The 19,694-nt window shown below is 44.7% G+C and overlaps 1 protein-coding gene across 4 annotated transcripts in view; it reads right to left on the reverse strand.

The window, feature by feature from the left end:
• ATP8A2 (ATPase phospholipid transporting 8A2) overlaps window positions 1-19,694 on the reverse strand; it is a 955,662-nt gene that overhangs the window by 867,794 nt on the left and 68,174 nt on the right. The window lies entirely within an intron of this gene.

The following is a 19,694-nucleotide window of genomic DNA, read 5'->3' on the forward strand; positions in this document are numbered from 1 at the left end:
GTGAAATCAAAAAACTTTAGGTGTGCGCCACAGTTTTCAACAGTTTTCTGCCAAAATAGTCTCAGAAAGCCTTTAGTAAATTCCCCCATGTGTGTTTGGGCAGCCATATGAAAATTAGGAGAAAATTGGACAAATGTAAACCGATGTATCTAAGGACTAATAATCTCCATGCATTATCATAGACAGGCACTGTTGAGGATAGAGTGCAGCAAGCGTCACATGGCAAGTACAATTGATTTTGTATATACACTGCTTAAAAAAAATAAAGGGAACACTAAGATAACACATCCTAGATATGAATGAATGAACTAATGGTAGGAAATACTTTCATCTTTACATAGTTGAATGTGCTGACAACAAAATCAGAAAAAAAAAATATCAATGGAAATCAAATTTATCAACCCATTGAGGTCTGGATTAGTGTTGAGCGGCATAGGCCATATTCGAATTCGCGAATATTCGCGAATATATGGACGAATATTCGTCATATATTCACGAATATTCGTATATTCGTTATATCCTCGTTTTATTTTCGCGTATGCGAAAATACACGTATGCAAAAGTTCGCATATGCGAAAATTTGCATATGCGAAAAATTGTATATGCGAATTTTCGCACGCCAGTCTCACACAGTAGTATAACAGCCTTCTTTACACCACACAAGCTGGAAGCAGAGAGGGGTGATCACTGTGATGTGTACTGTGAAGGAAAAAAAAAAAAAAAAAAACGAATATTCGTAATTACGAATATATAGCGCTATATTCGCGAAATTCGCGAATTCGCGAATATGCGATATTCGCGAATAATATTCGAATTGCGAATATTCGCGAGCAACACTAGTCTGGATATGGAGTCACACTCAAAATTAAAGTAGAAAACCACACTACAGGCTGATCCAACTTTGATGTAATGTCCTTAAAACAGTGAAAATGAGACTCAGTAGTGTGTGTGGCCTCCACGTGTCCGTATGACCTCCCTACAATGCCTGGGCATGCTCCTGATGAGGTGGCGGATGGTCTCCTGAGGAATGTCCTCCCAGACCTGAACTAAAGCATCCACCAACTCCTGGACAGTCTGTGGTGCAACGTGGCGTTGGTGGATGGAGCGAGACATGATGTCCCAGATGTGCTCAATCGGATTAAGGCCCGGGGAACGGGCGGCCAGTCCATAGCATTAATGTCTTCCTCTTGCAGGAACTGCTGACACACTCCAGCCACATGAGGTCTAGCATTGTCTTGCATTAGGAGGAACCCAGGGCCAACCACACCAGCATATGGTCTCACAAGGGGTCTGAGGATCTCATCTCGGTACCTAATGGCAGTTAGGCTACCTCTGGCAAACACATGGAGGACTGTGCGGCCCCCCAAAGAAATGCCACCCCAGACCATTACTGACCCACCTCCAAACCGGTCATGCTGTAGGATGTTGCAGGCAACAGAACGTCTCCAGTCTCTGTCACGTCTGTCACACATGCTCAGTGTGAACCTGCTTTCATCTGTGAATGGCACTGGTTCTCTGGCAAATGCCAAAAGTCCTGCACGGTGTTGGGCTGTAAGCACAACCCTCACCTGTGGACGTCGGGCCCTCATACCACCCTCATGGAGTCTGTTTCTGACCTTTTGAGTGGACACATGCACATTTGTGGCCTGCTGGAGGTCATTTTGCAGGGCTCTGGCAGTGCTCCTCCTTGCACAAAGATGGAGGTAGCGGTCCTGCTGCTGTGTTGTTGCCCTCCTATGGCCTCCTCCACATCTCCTGATATACTGGCCTGTCTCCTGGTAGCTCCTCCATGCTCTGGACACTACGCTGACAGACACAGCAAACCTTCTTGCCACAGCTCGCACTGATGTGCCATCCTGGATGAGCTGCACTACCTGAGCCACTTGTGTGGGTTGTAGACTCTGTCTCATGCTACCACTAGAGTGAAAGCACCGCCAGCATTCAAAAGTGACCAAAACATCAGCCAGTATGCATAGGAACTGAGAAGTGGTCTGTGGTCACCACCTGCAGAACCACTCCTTTATTGGGGGTGTCTTGCTAATTGCCTATAATTTCCACCTGTTGTCTGTTCCATTTACACAACAGCATGTGAAATTGATTGTCAATCAGTGTTGCTTCCTGAGTGGACAGTTTTATTTCACAGAAGTGTGATTGACTTGGAGTTACATTGTGTTGTTTAAGTGTTCCCTTTATTTTTTCGAGCAGTGTATTCCAAGCATATAAATATGGTAATAGAATAAAGGCGCCCAAACACATAAGATACCTGTTGGGCAATGCTTTTTCAGCTGACAGCTATTATTCTTGACTTTCCACGCACATTCATGCTTAGTCTGGCTAAGAATGCATGGGGTTTTTTTTTCATTGGGAAAAGAAGAATATGTTGTTGCAAGACAAAGAATCGATTAGAATCCAACCTACTTGATCTTTCTTTGCCCTGACATTTGCCAATTGACGCAACCTATAACACGCACTGGCCAAGATTCATCAATTTTCCTGAAACCAAATCTGCCTGGTTTCGTCCATAGCAACCAATCAGAGCTCAGTTTAGCAGAGCTTGTTAAGATATGAAATCCGAGCAGATAAATCGGGGCCTCTGCATTCCTAACCATAGCTTCATGCCACATACAGAGTCTGTAGTGATCGTATTAAACAACACATATTATTTTATTAACCCTTTAAAGACCTCCAATTTTGCACTTTCGTTTTTTCCTCCTCACCTTCTAAAAATAATAATGCTTTAAGTTTTCCACCAACAGACCTATATGCAACACCAATTTTCCTTTGTAATTATATCAGTCATTTCACCACAAAATCTACTGCAAAACCCCCAAAAATGATTTGTGGGACAAAATAGAAAGAGAAAAAAAAACGCCATTTTGTAATTTTTTAGCGGCTTCCGTTTCCACGCAGTGCACTTTTTGGTAAAAATTACACCTTATCTTTATTCTGTAGGACCATACAATTAAAATGCTACTCAACTTATATAGGTTTGATTTTGTTTTACTTTTAATTAAAAAAATTATAACTTTGTGCCCAAAATTAATAAATTTAAAATTGTCCTCTTCTCACCCCTATAACTTTTTTATTTTTCCGTATACGTATACAGATGCGCCGTGATCTGTACTTTTTATCAGTCCAATTTTTGTTTTGATGCGACTTTTTGATCACTTTTTTAATATTTTTTCTTAGGGTATACAAAATTACCAAAAATATGCAATTTTGGACTTTGGTTATTTTTTTTTTAACGTATATGCCATTGACCTGCGGTTTAACTAACGTATTTTTTTTTATAATTCAGACATTTAAGCATGCAGTGATACACCATATGTTCATATTTATATTTCTTTACATTTTTTTTTTTTATGGGAAAAGGGGGGAATGTTTTTTTATTTTTTATTTTAGATAACGCAATCAACTTTGATCACAGCATCTAAGAGGTTACTGCCGGGCATCACTGCGATTGGTGATGTCTGCCATTAGACCCAGGCCCTGGTGGGACCACCCCGCTATGATGCAGGTTCAGCTCCTGAGCCCGCTTCATAGAAGGGGAGCGGGCACAGGGTGTACAGGTGTGCCCTGTGTTCTTAAGAGGTTAAAGAATCACATATTAATTTATATAACATACATTTAAAACAAGGTTTAGAGAATTCCACCCAAGATGTTGTCTTCAGTCAGCATGGGGCATTGTGAGGGCATTGTGAGGGCATTGTGCTTTGAATGCCAGCTCCAAGAAAGAATATATGCTAGCTAGGGGAGAGGAAAACTGAACAAGTACTCCTCTGCATACACTAATCTCTTCATTGACCTACGGTGGTAGTTATTTCTGAGTGGCTCAACACGTCAAAGTCCTCTGCGAAAAGGAGTGGGACAAAATCCCTCCTCAGATTTGTGCAATAAACTATGCAGTAATCGTATACATATAGATTGTATCATCAGGACTATATAAACTTCAACAGTTCAATTTTTCATGAAAAAACTTGGGCCCATTGGGGTTTTTACTGGTGGAATTAGTGAAAATGATAGGATAACTTCATTAAACTTTGATTGGTCCAATCATCGCAAGAAAAATTATTTATCAATCTGAGTAAATTGTCTTATTGTCCATATGTTATAAGGGTTTTTATTTCCTCTGGATCAACAAGGGTAAACTTGGATTCATTTTTATCAAACATCATTCTCAGTTTCCATGGTGGAAACTTTCTTAGTCATCCTATGAAACTATGTATCTTGAACACATTATTCATTTGGATATGAAACTGGCATTAGCTATCAGAGGAGAGTCGCACAGAAAAGTGCCTAAATTTCCTTCTTGTCCTGTCATAGTTTCCTGAATGCTGAACAGTCCATTGTGTTCTCCTAAACATATTCCAGTTTATACCCTTATATTTCATAAATGTAAAGGATCACATTCTCTGCATGTAGTATATGCTGTAATCTGTAGTGAACGCCTCCTTCGCTTCTTCATGTATATTCCTGTCTGGTGCCGTCTACAGCTTTATAGTCTGGTAACAGATTACAGCTTAATACTGAGAAGCTCCAAGATTTAGAAGATGATACAAGTGCATGCAATCCCTATGGCTTTATATTCCATCACTTCATTAATAACAACCCATCTGAACTGTTCTTATGACTTCATTCCTTCCTAGAGTTTAATGTTATGTGCAATAAGTCAGGCCCAAGGCTTCGTCTGGGCAGATCAATTAAGTCTGGATAAGTATCCATTAGACTCCAAGCTAGTCCTCCCAATGGTCTTATCTGTCTTAATGAATTGTACCCCTACTACTTATGTTTACCACTTACTTTTTACAACTGTTTTTTTTTTTTTTTACAGCTGTATGGGAAAGATTTCAAGTCATAACCTGAAAATCTTACAATCACACTCCCTCAAAGTCATACACAGGGGTCCAGAAAATACAACTCCTGGAAACTTTATGGAACTCCCTTCATTTTATATATACAGTGATCCCTCAATTTAGAATAGCCTCAACATACAATAGTTTCAACATACAATGGTATATTCTGGACCATTGTAACTTGAAACCAGACTCAACATACAATGTACAGACAGTCCAGATCTGTGAAACGTGTTACAACTGGAGGAACTGACCAATCAGAATGGGCATTTTACTGGTAAATCACCTGTATTACTGAAGTGCATGCACTGACTGGCTGTCTGGTAGCGCCCCCTACAGTACAGGGAGGAACTACAAATTCTGTACCACTCCTTAACCGTGCCAGGGTTAGCTGCTCCTTTGGGCACCAAGTATGGGCGGCTCCATTTGGGACACTGCATGTACTGTATAGGACCCTGATTAAGCTCCTGTCCTCTACATAAGCCATCGTTTTCCAACCAGGGTGTGCTGGGAGTTGTAGTTTTGCAATAGCTGGGGGCACCCTGTTTGGGAAACACTGACATAGATAGTGATTTACAGCTCCCAGCAGATCTTTCTTACTTTTATATGTAAGGATTTGCTTTATCTAGATTAGTTATCTACTTATTTTTCTTTAATCCTCACTTTTTCTTTTTTTCGGATGACATTTTGGAGCTTCAGAACCAATTACCAGGTTTCCATAGAGTACTGGTCTCAACATACAATGGTTTCAACATACAATGGTCATCCTGGAACCAATTAATATTGTAACTTGAGGGACCACTGTATATATATATATATATATATATATATATATATATATATATATATATTATTATTATTTTTTTTATTTTTTTTACTTTGTAGCAAATACACAATTCTGAACATTCTAGTTACATGAAACAACCCGAATGAGAGGATCAAGTAGAGGAAGCATTATGGAATCACTTAGGCTACATTAACATCACAATTTTTGTACCTATCAAACATATTAATGAAAAGGATGGCCTGAAATTGTATGTTTAAAGTTCAAATCAAGCGTGTCTACAAATCAAGTTTTTGTCTGTTCTATAAAAAGAATGGTTACCCAAAAAAGTAAGCTACGAGTATGATAGTACTCTGGTCACTTACATAAATAAACGCCGATATAGAAGACCAAAGTATCATTTTAGAAAAAGACATGTAAAGCTTTATTGAAAGTTAGACATATAAAAACACATAAAATACATATATAATATGGCAAGATGGTGGTACAGGAACGCCCCCCAGATGAAGCAGTGTGCGAAACCGCGCATTCGGGGTTGGAGGTGAGAGGTATCCTGATTCGGTGCATGTTCATTGCTATAATTTTTGCTCTCTTATGTTGTGAACTTTTCTTCTTGCACCTGTGTGCTTTTATATTATGCCTGCCATGTATATTTGTAATGCCCCATGTGGTTTAATGTCTTTCCATACCTGGCCAGCTTTCAACATTTGTGTACTATGAGTATGCTCTGCACATAGGATATACAGTTCCTCTCAGCCTCCCATTTCTTCCTGTACCCCCATCTTGTCATATTATATATGTATTTTATGTGTTTTTATATGTCTAACTTTCAATAAAGCTTTACATGTCTTTTTCTAAAACTATTCTTTGGTCTTCTATATCGGTGTTTATCTATATAAAGAATCCAAACTGCTTTTATCAAATGTCCACAAAAAGAGAAAAATAGCATATGAGCACTCACCTGTACTGTAAAACTCGACTTTTAATTAGACCATTAAAATGCCCACCCGCAGTAGAAAAGCTAAAATGGATAGCAACAGTCTGTTTCATGGGAAACTCCCACTTCATCTTGGTTTTCATAACATACGGTACTGAATATTGCATGATGCACCCCCATCTACTACAATACAGTTCTGAGCGGGTCCAATGAATTCAGCATCATTTTTGTATAGTGCAGTGGCACTGCCCGCTATTCTTCTGCGCCTTTAGTAACTGCTTTTATGTTTCTCTGTCCTTTTAGACTATGTCTAAGCTCGATTGATACGATTGAATGTGTTTTACCTAAACAGTAATATTAAAAAAATTATAAAAATTGGCTATAATTTAAAGGGTACTCCGACCATAGACATCTTATCCCTATCAAAAGGATAGGGAATAAGATGTCTGATCCAGCCGCTGGGACCTCCCACGATCTCCGGTCCAGCACCCCAGCGTTCTAAACATATATGTTCAGAACTAGTGTTGAGCGGCATAGGCCATATTCGAATTCGCGAATATTCGCGAATATATGGACGAATATTCGTCTTATATTCGCGAATATTCGCATATTCGTTATATTCTCGTTTTATTTTCGCATATGCGAATATTCGCGTATGCGAAAATTAGCATATGTGAATATTAGCACATGCAAGATTAACATGTGTGAAACTTCGCATATGCGAAAATGTGCATCTGCGAATTTTCGCATATGCGAACTTTAGCATATGCGAATTTTAGCACGCCAGTCTCACACAGTAGTATTACAGCCTTCTTTACACCACACAAGCTGGAAGCAGAGAGGGGTGATCACTGTGATGTGTACTGTGAAGAAAAAAAAAAAAAAAAAAACGAATATTCGTAATTACGAATATATAGCGCTATATTCGCGAAATTCGCGAATTCGCGAATATGCGATATTCGCGAATAATATTCGAATTGCGAATATTCGCGAGCAACACTATTCAGAACGTCGCCTTTGGGTGGCCTTGGTCAGGACGTCAAAGCTGTTGACAGATCAGCTTTATAGAATAAAGCCTTGTCGGACCCTTTTTTTTTTGTTGCTTTTTTTTCATTTGACTATGCATTTTAAATCAGGTTGGGATCTGGAAGCTTCTGAAAGAATTCTGCTCAGAATAATCCTAAGCAGAAATTCGGTAGTGTGCTGGGGACCTTACAGCTCAGCACTTTCCAGTTGACCTGCAGACCTATTTTCAATTTTAGACATCTGCCAGTCATTGTTGTAGAAATGCACATTACAAGGTGATTCCATAATTTTTTTCCTCCATGTTAGGACACAGAAGCAGGCCTAAAAAGTTTGGGGGCACAAAAGAGGGCTTTTTTAAAGTAAAACAAACAGCTTAATAAAATGTTTGCTGTTCTACCAGAACTGCCTATAGTCTGTGAGTTAGAAAGGTAAGTCACTGGTCTTTATTTTAATGAAATTTGTATTAAAGTTTATTCAGTTTAACATAAACAATATCTTACTGAAAGTACTGAAGTACTGAAGCATAAAAAGCAAAGCTATAAGGAACAAATGTAAAAAAAAAAAAAATACAAAAACATCCATTCCGTCATAATTAGAGATGAGTGAATTTTTGAAAAACTTTGATTTGGCCGATTTGCCGGATTTTCCGAAAAAAATGTAATTCGATCCGAATTTATTTGCGGCGAACCGCTTTTAAAAACGGCTATTTCTGGCCTACAGAGAGCCTCAATAGGGGTGTACAACACTTTGCCTTGCTGTAACATGCATATGGAGTGTGCTGTGTTAGTGAAATAACACTGTTATTCAGTAGGACATGCAGATTAGAGGCTTCACTATTAGAATCACTGTCGCAGAGTGGCACAATGAGAGAGCCTGGAGGTGGCATCAGTATGAGGAGACCATATAGTGGCTGAATGACACAGCCTGGAGGTGGCAACAGCCTGATGAGACCATAGGGCCTCACAATTGAATTAAAGATATTTTTTAACATTTAAATTGAAGATTTCAAATAGATGAACCTAAAAAGTTTTATTTATTGTGCCAGCAGCACTGTGTCGCAGTGACACAGCCTGGAGGTGGCAGCAGCATGAGAAGACCATAATCTGGCAGAATGACACAGCCTGAAGTTGGCGGCAGGAAGAGGAGACCATATAGTGGCTGAATGACACAGCCTGGAGTTGGCAGCAGCATGAGGAAACCATATAGTGGCTGAATGACACAGCCTTGAGGTGGCGGAAGCATGAGGAGACCATATAGTGGTTGAATGACACAGCCTGGAGTTTGAGGCAGCAAGAAGAGACCATATAGTGGCTGAATGACCCAGCCTGCAGTGGCGGAAGCATGAGTAGACCATATGGTGGCAGAATGAGACAGCCTGGAGGTGGCATCCGCATGAGGAGAACATATGGTGGCAGAATGAGACAGCCTGGAGCTGGCATCAGCATGAGAACATATGGTGGCAGAATGAGACAGCCTGGAGCTGGCATCAGCAGGATATCATATGGTGGCAGTATGAGACAGCCTGGAGCTGGCATCAGCATGAGGAGAACATATGGTGGCAGAATGAGACAGCCTGGAGGTGGCATCAGCAGCATCAGGAGTCCTGAAAGTGACCTAGTGACAGAGTAGGGTGGTGGGTGGCAATACCAGTACCCGGTGACGAAGGTGGGTGAAAAAAGGAGCATTTGGCATCAAGGGAGCTACATATTGTCCATTGTAGCAGGTGGGGGTAAAAACTTCCCCTCTAAGTTTCCCTACTCTCGTCCTATTAATTCCCTTCTTGGCAAGTGTTACTCGCCCTAAAAAGGCGGCCCCACACAGTAAACTCTCCCTATTTCCACCTAAAAACCCTGGGAAATGGCAGTGTTTGTAGGTGGAAATAGTGAGAGGTTCCTGTGTGGGGCCACCCTTTTAAGGGTGAGTAACACTTGCCAAAAAGGGAATGAATAATGCGAGAGAAGGGCCTTACAGGGGAAGTTTTTACAATGGACCACACGTTGTTCCCTTCCACCTTTTAGAGGTCTTTGCATCACATCAATACTTGGTGGTGTAGGTGGGACATGTTTTTTTTTGCACACCTTTCCTTTTCTTAGATATAAAAAAATTGGGGTCCATATATTTTATCCTAAGAAAAGTTAAGTTTTAGCTAATGCATATTCTCAATACTTATTTGTTGTCTGTAAATGGAGAGCAGCGCCTTAAATATGTTTTGCACTATCCCTTTTTGTGAAGTGTTGTGTGTGACACCATGGTCAATCTACTCTGATGCATCAGGCATTGGTGGATGGAAATCCTGTCTGATCCATGCCTGATTCATCTTCACAAAGGTCAGTCTCTCCACATTTTTAGTGGACAGACTGGTTCTCCTTGGGGTAACTATGGCCCCCACCGCTCTAAACACCCGCTTTGATGGCACACTACTGGTCGGGCAAGACAGCTTTTCGAGGGCAAACTTTGCTAGTTGCGGCCACAAATCAAGTTTGGCTGCCCAGAAGTCCAGTGGATCTTCAAGGTTTGTTGGAATGGCCATGTCAAGGTATGCCACCGCCTGCTGGTTTAGGTCCTGCTCCAGGTCTACCTGCTGCTGAGTTGCTTCACTATGTGGGCTAAGAAAGCTACTCATCAGCTACTGTAGACTCAGGCTGCTGCTGATGGAGCTGGTACTGCTCCTGCCACCCCTCCCCAGCAGCCACGGCAGTGGAAGGTGAGTGCAGAGCGGCCTCCCCGAGTCAGACCTGCGAGAGTATGGACAATGGCGCAGACTGATCACATAGGATGTCTCTGTGGTAGGTCAGTTTGTCCTCCCTCTCAGTGGGTGTAAAAAAGGCCCAATTTTGTGCTGGTAGCGAGGGTCCAATAAGGTGGAGAGCCAGAAGTCATCCCGCTGCCGAATGGTTACAATTCGGAGGTCACTACACAAGCAAGTGAGCATGCAACATGCCATTTGTGCAAGTGACTGGGAGGGACTCCCTGCCTTTATCTCCACTACATACTGCCACGGTGTGTATGAGTCCTCTGTCTCATCTTCCTCATAACCCTCTAGCTCCTCTGGCTGCTCCTGTTCCTCCTCTCCTGTCAGATGACTATAAAAACCGCCCATTTCATGAAACCTAAACTGTGCTCCACTGTCCCCCTCCTCTTCCAGTTCAGCCCCCACAGGGCTCATGTGGCCGTGAGATGTAGGCGCCACGTCTCCAGTGCCCTGAACAGCCATAGTTTCCAACACATGTTGTGTAAATGAAGCAGTGGAGTGACGTTGTTAATCCCACAATCCTGGCGACTGACTAATAATGTGGCTTCCTCAAAGGGCCTGAGCAAATGGCAGGTGTCACGTATGAGCTGCCACTGGTTTATATTGAAGTTACACAGGGGAGTCCCCCTGTCCGCTTGGATCATCAAAAATCGGGGATGGCTTTTCTCTGTTCCTATAGTCGATCCAGCATATGGAGGGTGGAATTCTAAGGTGTGGAAACATCGCAAATCAGACTATGTTGGGGGATACCGTTCTGATGCTGCAGCTCAAGGAGGGTGTGCTTTGTGGTGTATGAGTGGCTGAAGTGCATGAAGTTTCCTTCCCATTGTTAGGATGTCTTAAGGATGGGGGGAACACTTCAGGAACCGCTTGACAACCAGATTGAACACGTGTGCCATGCAAGGCGCATGTCTCAGGCTTCCTTGTCGCAGCGCAGACAAGATGTTCTTCCCGTTGTCTTCTAGTTTTCGTGGAGTAAGCCATGCTCGAATTTCTTTATGAATGACTTTTAGCAGTTCCTCCCCTGTGTGAATCCGTTCACCAAGGCAAACCATGTGAAGAACAGCATGACACCGCCGTGCCTTGCACACATGAGGAGGATGAGTAGACAGAGTCACACACTGTCACAAGACCAACGGCCTGAGAGCGTAAAGGCGGCGTGACCTGTCCAAGTTGCTGTTTTGGCTGTGGAAGAACCACATTTAATCAGTGGGCCGTATCGGGATCTCAGGCCTCTTGCTGTGACTCCTGCTGCCACTCGCCCCTAGTCTGCTGCAACCTCTGCCTGCGTCTGATGAATTTAGGCAACTGTTACTCCTCTATGCACCTCCTGGCACTTCTCTGCCTGAACTAATTAGAGCATATATGAGGGGAGGATAATACAATCCATAATACGCACATAGTGGTATTTGAACCCAAGGCCCCAGCGCTGCAAGGCAGCAGTGCTAACCTCTGAGCCACCATGCTACCCTTAGCATACATCTAATATCCACGGTTGCTAAAATGGACAGAGATGTCAGCAGAGAGTACCAGAAAAATTAGGAATGTACACATGCCTGAAAAATTTGGTATTGTTGCAGCCGCTTCTGTAGCAGCGGACAGAAAAATTGCAGCACCATAACAAGTGCAGCAGCAGAGGCCAGAAAAATTAGGCATTTACACATGGATGAAAAATTTGGTATTGTTGTAGCCGCATCTGTAGCAGCAGCCAGAAAAATTGCAGCACCAGAAAAAGTGCAGCAGCAGAGGCCAGAAAAATTAGGCATGTACACCTGGCTGGAAAATTTGGTATTGTCGCAGCTGTAGCAGCGGCCATAAAAATTGCAGCACCATAACAAGTGCAGCAGCAGAGGCCCGAAAAATTAGGCATGTACACCTGGCTGGAAAATTTGGTATTGTAGCAGCAGCCAGAAAAATTTCTGTTTGTTTCGCCAGGCAGAAAGTGCCCTAAAACATTGCGGCTTGAACCCTAGTTGGTGGCGGATAAGTCACGCAAGTCATCCGGCATTCAGACTTCAAATACAGCAGCGTGTGGACCATTTTTAGCCCAAGGCAGCTCCTCTGATCAGGCCTTGTTCAGTCAAATGTATCGCCCAGTGTCATTCCCTTTGGGATCCATCCCTCATTCATCTTAAGAAAGGTGAGGTAATCCAGACTTTTTTGACCAAGGGGACTCCTCTTCTCAGTGACAATACCTCCTGCTGCACTGAAGGTCCTTTCTGACAGGACACTTGAAGCGGGACAGGCCAGAAGTTCGAGCGCAAATTGGGATAGCTCAGGCCACAGGTCAAGCCGGCACACCCAGTACTCAAGGGGTTCATCGCTCCTCAGAGTGTCGATATCTGCGGTTAAGGCCAGGTAGTCTGCTACCTGTCGGTCAAGTCGTTCTCTGATGGTGGACCCCGAAGGGCTGTGGCGATGCGTAGGACTTAAAAAGCTCTGCATAGCCTCCATCAACAGCATGTCTGTAAAGCATCCTGTCCTTGCCGGCGTGTTTGTGGGAGGAGGAGGATTACTTCACCTCTTCCCCTGTTAGATCCCTGTTGTGCTGTGACATGACCCTTATACGCTGTGTACAGCATAATTCTTAATTTATTTTGGACCTGCTGAATCCTTTCCGCCTTGCTGTAATGTGGTAACATGTCAGGCACTTTATGTTTATACCGGGGGTCTAGTAGCATGAACACCCAGTGCAGGTCATTCTCCTTCATCCTTTTTATACGAGGGTCCCTCAACAGGCACGACAGCATGAAAGACCCCATTTGCACAAGGACGGATGCTGAGCTACTCATGTCCCGTTCCTCGTCCTCAGTAATGTCAGGGAAGGTATAATCTTCTTCCCCCCAGCCTGCTGTGGTTGATCTTCCTCCTCCTCTTCAAAGCCACATTCCTCCTCTGACTCCTCTTCCTCACAATCCTCTTCCAGCGTTGCCGCAGGTCCAGCAAGCGATGCTGATAAGGCTGTTTCTGGTGGTGATGGTGTCCACAACTCTTCCTCTTCATGCTCATCTACTGCCTGATCCAGCACTCTTCGCAGGGCATGCTCCAGGAAGAAAACAAACGGTATGATGTCGCTGATGGTGCCTTTGGTGCGACTGACCAGGTTTGTCACCTCCTCAAAAGGACGCATGAGTCTACAGGCATTGCGCATGAGCCTCCAGTAACGTGGCAAAAAAATTCCCAGCTCCGCAGATGATGTCCTAGCACCCCGGTCATACAAATATTCGTTGACGGCTTTTTCTTGTTGGAGCAGGTGGTCGAACATTAGGTGTGTTGAATTCCAACGTGTCGGGCTGTCGCAAATCAAGCGCCTCACTGGCATGTTGTTTCGCAGCTAGATATCTAACAAGTGCGCCATGGCCGTGTAGGAATGCCTGAAATGGCCACACACCTTCCTGGACTGCTTCAGGACATCCTGTAAGCCTGGGTACTTGAGCACAAAGCGTTGTACAATCAGATTACACACGTGCAATGCACGGCACATGTGTCAACTTGCCCAACCTCAATGCCGCCAACAAATTTGTTCCGTTGTCACAAACCACCTTGCCGATCTCCAGTTGGTGCGGAGTCAGCCACTGGTCCACCTGTGCGTTCAGGGCCCACAGGAGCGCTGGTGCAGGGAGACTGTCCGCTTTGAGGCAAGTCAACCCCAAGATGGCGTGACACTGCCGTATCCGGGATGTGGAATAGCACCTGGGGAGCTGGGGTAGTGCCGGTGATGTGGAGCAAGACGCAGCAGTGGAAGAGGACTCGGCCGAGGATGTTATGGAAGAGGATGGAGTAGGAGGAGTATAGGAGGTGGCAGCAGGCCTGCCTGCAAGTCGTGGCGGTGTCACCAACTCCTCTGCAGAGCCACGCATTCCATCCTTGGCAGCCGTCACCAGGTTTACCCAATGCGCAGTGTAGGTGATATACCTGCCCTGACCATGACTTGCAGACCAGGTATCAGTGGTCAGATGGACCCTTGCCCCTACACTGTGTGCCAGACATGTCATAATTTCCTTTTGCACAATGGAGTAAAGGTTGGGGATTGCCTTTTGTGCAAAAAAATTTCGTCTGGGTACCTTCCACTGCGGTGTTCCAATGGCTACAAATTTTTCAAAGGCCTCAGACTCCACCAGCTTGTATGGTAAAAGCTGGCGGGCTAGCAGTTACGACAAGCCAGCTGTCAGACGCCGGGCTAGGGGGTGACTTTGAGACATTGTCTTCTTGCGCTCAAACATCTCCTTGACAGACACCTGACTGTGGGCAGATGAGCAGGGACTGCTCAAGGCGAGAGATGGAGAGGCGGATGGTTGAGAGGGGGCAAGGAGGGCAGCAGTGGTTGACCTGGCGGAAGATGCTGGACCAGGAGGAGGATGGCGGCTTTGACTTTGTGTGCTGCTTCTAGTGACGTGTTGATCCCATAGGCATTTGTGATGTGACATCATGTGCCTTCGCAAAGCAATTGTGCCTAGGTGGGTGTTGGACTTCCCACGACTCAGTTTCTTCTGGCACAGGTTGCAAATGGCCTCGCTGTTGTCAGAGGCAGACACACAAAAAAAATGCCACACTGCTGAGCTCTGCGATGACGGCCTTCTGGTGGTGGCAACAGCATGCGTTGATTGGCGTCCCGTCTGGCTGACCGCGGGTGCCGATGCATGCTGTCTGACTGTGCCACTAGCTCTTTTTGACGACCTCCCCCTGCTTCCAACTCGTCTCCTCCTCCTCTCTGTCTCCCCATCTGAACTTTCCCCCTCTTCTTCTCTTCTAGCAGGCACCCACGTGGCATTCACGGACACATCGTCATCATCAACACCTTCACCGCTATCTGCCACCTCAAGAAAGGAAGCAGCAGCGGGTACAACATCATCATCACACTGTACGTCCATGTGTGTAATGCTGCCTGACTGAGACATATCCCTGTTAACTACATCCTCTGTCAATAATGGTTGCGCATCACTCATGTCTTCAAACTGATGTGTAAATAACTCCTCTGATGGATCAAGTAAAGCTGCTGTGGTGCTAGTGTTGGTGGTGGCGGCAGACGGGCAAGTGGTAGCATGAGAGGTGCCCGAAGCTAAGCTAGAGGAGGAGAAGGATGGTGCATCAAGGTTCAGAGCGGAAGCTGTAGTAGATTGGATGTCTTGTGATAGCCAGTCAACTAAGTCCTCAGAACTTTGGGGGTTCAGGATACGTGGCCTCTGAACACTGGCCATTCTAGGGCCAAATGGAATCCCAGCACTACGACGGCCCCTGCGGGGTAGCCTTCCTCTGCCTGTCATTTTTTTGGTTAAATTTGCACAAGTGTCACACCAAATGTGATTTGCACTAGGGTGACACAATTTGCCCTGCAGGCAAAAAAAACCTGGTAACTTTGATGTGAACTGACAGTGACGACTGGTTTTATTTAACAGACAAAAAAGGTATTTTTTTTTTAAATTTGCACAACTGTCACATCTAATGTGATTTGCACTAAGGTGACACAATTTGCCCTGCAGGCAAAAAAAAAATGGTAACTTTGATGTGAACTGACAGTGACGACTGGTTTTATTTAACAGCCAAAAAAGGTATTTTTTAAAAAAATTTGCACAACTGTCACACCAAATGTGATTTGCACTAGTGTGACAATGAGCAAAAAAGCTTGCCAGCGGAGTTCCCCTTTTAAGCAGTGTCCCCAACCAGGGTGCCTCCAGCTGTTGCAAAACACACGGACTGATATATTTCAGCCCTTTGAATACTGTAGTAGTTAGTTGCTTTAAAGAAAAAAAGCTTGCCATCAGAGTTCCCCTTTTAAGCAGTGGTCCTCAACCAGGGTGCCTCCAGCTGTTGCAAAACACACGGACTGATATCTTTCAGCCCTTTGAATACTGTAGTAGTTAGTTGCTTGAAGGAACTTAAGTTTTATACTGGAGTACCCCTTTTAACCAGCGGTTCCCTCCCAACCAGGGTGTCTCCAGCTGTTGCAAGACACACGGACTAATATCTTTCAGCCCTTTGAATACTGTAGTAGTTACTTGCTTGAAGGAACTTAAGTTTGATTCTGGAGTACCATTTTTAACCAGCGGTTCCCTCCCAACCAGGGTGCCTCCAGCTGTTGCAAGACACACGGACTGATATCTTTCAGCCCTAAAAAGGGCTTTTTTGGGTGCTGTCCTTAAAGCAGATGTTACACTAGAGCTTTAGGAGAAAACTGGACCCTGAATACACCACCTAGCAGCAACCTAGCTATCGCTTTCCCTATACAGCAGGAGCAGCTTCTCTGACCCTCCACTTCCTAAGCCTGCAGCATGCTGAATGAGGGTAAAATGGCATCCGTGCAAGAGGTAGGAGGGTCTGGTAGGGAGGGACTGGTGCTGATTGGCTGTAATGTGTCTGCTGACTGACTCACAGGGTCAAATTTTACTGCAATGTTAAAGTATAGGGGGCGGATCGAACTTCACATATGTTAAATTCGCCGGGAACTGTTCGCCGGCGAACAATTCGCGACATCTCTAGTAATAGAGGACAATACCCTCCACTACGCAACCTCTATTAGGCATTAATAGCAGGTGATTATGGCTTTTAGTGCTCTGCTCACCCTAACTGGCTCTGCGCACCCTAACTTTTCAGTTGTTGTACACACCAGTGCTGCAGCACACAGTCACTGTGTACTACACCCAAAATTGCACTTTCTATCTCAATCTAACTCTCTTCCCTATCAGTGCTTCTAGGCTGGATTTGGGCTTGTGGTGAATCGCTGCTGTAAAAGAGCTTTTATGTGCAACACACTGCTCTCTGTCCCTCTCTCTCTGCAATAGAACGCTGATGTGACTGGGAGGCGAATCACTGTTGTAAAAAAGCTTTCCTGTGCAACACACTGCTTTCTGTCCCTCTCTCTCTGCAATAAAACTCAGAAGTGACTGGCCGCAAGATGGCTGCCAATTATATAGGGCTGTGACATCGCGTTTTATTTTCGCATACGCGAAAATTTGGGTATGCGAAAATTAGCATATGCAAAAATTAGCATAAATCAAAATTAGCATACGCGGAAATTAGCATATGTAAATTTTCGCATATGCGACAATTCGCACGCCAGTCTCACACAATAGTATTAGTATTAGCCTTCTTTACACCACACAAGCTGGAAGCAGAGAGGGGTGATCACTGTGATGTTTACTGTGAAAAAAAAAAATGAATATTCATAATTACGAATATATATTGCTATATTCGCGAATTCGCGAATATGCGATATTCGCGAATATTCGCGAGCAACACTATGCATACGTCTTGGGACCCTGGTACTTAAGGACCCAGGACGTATGCAAACGTCCTGAGTCATTCCGGTCTCCGCCGCTCGCCGGGCAGAGATCGGAAGCGGATGCCTGCTGAAATCGTTCAGCAGGCAATCAGGGCAAACGCCGAGGGGGGCCATACGAGGGAGGGAAATCGCCCCTGAGATCTGCGGCGATACTGGGCTGATCGGGTTTCTGCATGATCCCGGTTGTCACAGACAGCCAGGACCATGCTGAAGTATAGGAGCGAGGTGGCAAGCCTGCTACCTCCTCCTATCCCCTGCGATTCTCGGTTAGCTAACCGACCAATCGCAGGGGGAGGCGGTTACTTCCTCCCGCCCTGTCCGGCTCCTGGAAGTCCAGAGAGAACGTGAGGAAGACCAGAGGACGCGGCGGGGGACGGGGGAGTGCTGGGACCCGGCCCCGGTACTTACCTCGTCCCTGAAGACCCGGATCCCGGCGGCAGAGACGGCGGCGGTGGCAACAGGTTACAGGGTACATTCACATGGGCAGGGGGCTTACAGTGAGTATCAGGCTGCAAGTTTGTGGGAAACTCGCTGTAATCCCCCGCCCGTGTGACTGTACCCTAAAAACACTACACTACACTAACACAAAATAAAATAAAAAGTAAAAAACACTACATATACACATACCCCTACACAGCCCCCCTCCCCTCCCCAATAAAAATGAAAAACGTCTGGTACGCCACTGTTTCCAAAATGGAGCCTCCAGCTGTTGCAAAACAACAACTCCCAGCATTGCCGGAGAGCCGTTGACTGTCCAAGCATGCCGGGAGTTTTGCAACAGCTGGAGGCACCCTGTTTGGGAATCACTGGCGTAGAATACCCCTATGCAAATCTCTAATTCAGGCCTCAAATGCACATGGCGTTCTCTCACTTCGGAGCCCTGTCGTATTTCAAGGCAACAGTTTAGGGCCACATATGGGGTATTTCCAAACTCGGGAGAAATTGCCTAAGAAATTTTGGGGGGCTTTTTCTCCTTTCACCCCTTATGAAAAGGTGAAGTTGGGGTCTTCACCAGCATGTTAGTGTAAAAAAAAAAAATTTTTTACACTAACATCCTGGTGTTGCCCTATACTTTTAATTTTGACAAGAGTTAAAAGGGAAAAAAGCCCCCCAAAATTTGTAATGCAGTTTCTCCTGACTACGGAGATACTCCATATGTGGGCGCAAAGTGCTCTGGGGGTGCACAACAAGGCCCAGGAGGGAGAGTGCACCATGTACATTTGAGGTGACTTGCACAGGGGTGGCTGATTGTTACAGCGGTTTTGACAAACGCAAAAAAAAAAACCCACATGTGACCCCATTTCGGAAACTACACCCCTCCGGAATTTAATGAGGGGTGCAGTGAGAATTTACCCCCCACTGGTGTCTGACAGATCTTTGGAACAGTGGGCTGTGCAAATAAAAAATTTTGTACAGCCCACTGTTCCAAAGATCTGACAGACACCAGTGGGGGGGGGGGGGTTTAAATGCTCACTGTACCCCCTTATTACGTTCTTCAAGGGGTCTAGTTTCCAAAATGGTATGCCATGTGGGGGTTATTTTGCTGTCCTGGCACCATAGGGGCTTCCTAAATGTGACATGCCCCCCGAGCAAAATTTGCTTTCAAAAAGCCAAATATGACTCCTTCTCTTCTGAGCATTGTAGTTCGCCCGTAGTGCACTTCAGGTCCACTTATGGGGTACCTCCATACTCAGAAGAGATGGGGTTACAAATTTTGGGGGGTATTTTCTGCTATTAAACCTTGCATAAATGTGAAATTTGGGGGGGAAACACACATTTTTGTGAAAAAAAAATATTTTTTTTTACGTATGCAAAAGTCGTGAAACCCATGTGGGGTATTAAGGCTCACTTTATTCCTTGTTACGTTCCTCAAGGGGTCTAGTTTCCAAAATGGTATGCCATGTGTTTTTTTTTTTTTTGCTGTCCTGGCACCATAGGGGCTTCCTAAATGCGACATGCCCCCCGACCAAAATTTGCTCTCAAAAAGCCAAATATGACTCCTTCTCTTCTGAGCATTGTAGTTCGCCCGTAGTGCACTTTAGGTCAACTTATGGGGTACTTCC

Source organism: Hyla sarda, chromosome 2 (genome assembly GCF_029499605.1).
Source record: "Hyla sarda isolate aHylSar1 chromosome 2, aHylSar1.hap1, whole genome shotgun sequence".
NCBI lineage: Eukaryota > Metazoa > Chordata > Amphibia > Anura > Hylidae > Hyla > Hyla sarda.